Below are 369 nucleotides of genomic sequence, written 5' to 3' on the forward strand. Positions count from 1 at the left end.
TACATTCGGGGGTGGGGGGTGAAACAGTCGGACATAAAGACGGAAAGAGAAGAGTAAAAGCGCAACAGGTAGGTTTAATGTGTTTCAGATCGCGGTGGTCTCGCTAGTAAAATGACACATCTAACCGGAAGTAAGTAAGTAATGTCCACCCTAACCAAGTGATTACTGAACTGAAAGTGTTCAGCAATGGCGACGATGTAACTTCATTTCCTTTATTGGTTTATAGCAGACATTAATAATGGAGAAGAACAAATTACATAGAGTCACTAGCAATATCAACTACTGGTGTTCTTGGCATTGTTGTTACTGTGGGCGTTGTTGTTGTTGTCGGTGGTAGTAGTGGTGGTGGTGGTGGTGGTGGTGGTGGTG

Source organism: Octopus bimaculoides, chromosome 19 (assembly GCF_001194135.2).
Source record: "Octopus bimaculoides isolate UCB-OBI-ISO-001 chromosome 19, ASM119413v2, whole genome shotgun sequence".
In the NCBI taxonomy this organism is placed as follows: domain Eukaryota; kingdom Metazoa; phylum Mollusca; class Cephalopoda; order Octopoda; family Octopodidae; genus Octopus; species Octopus bimaculoides.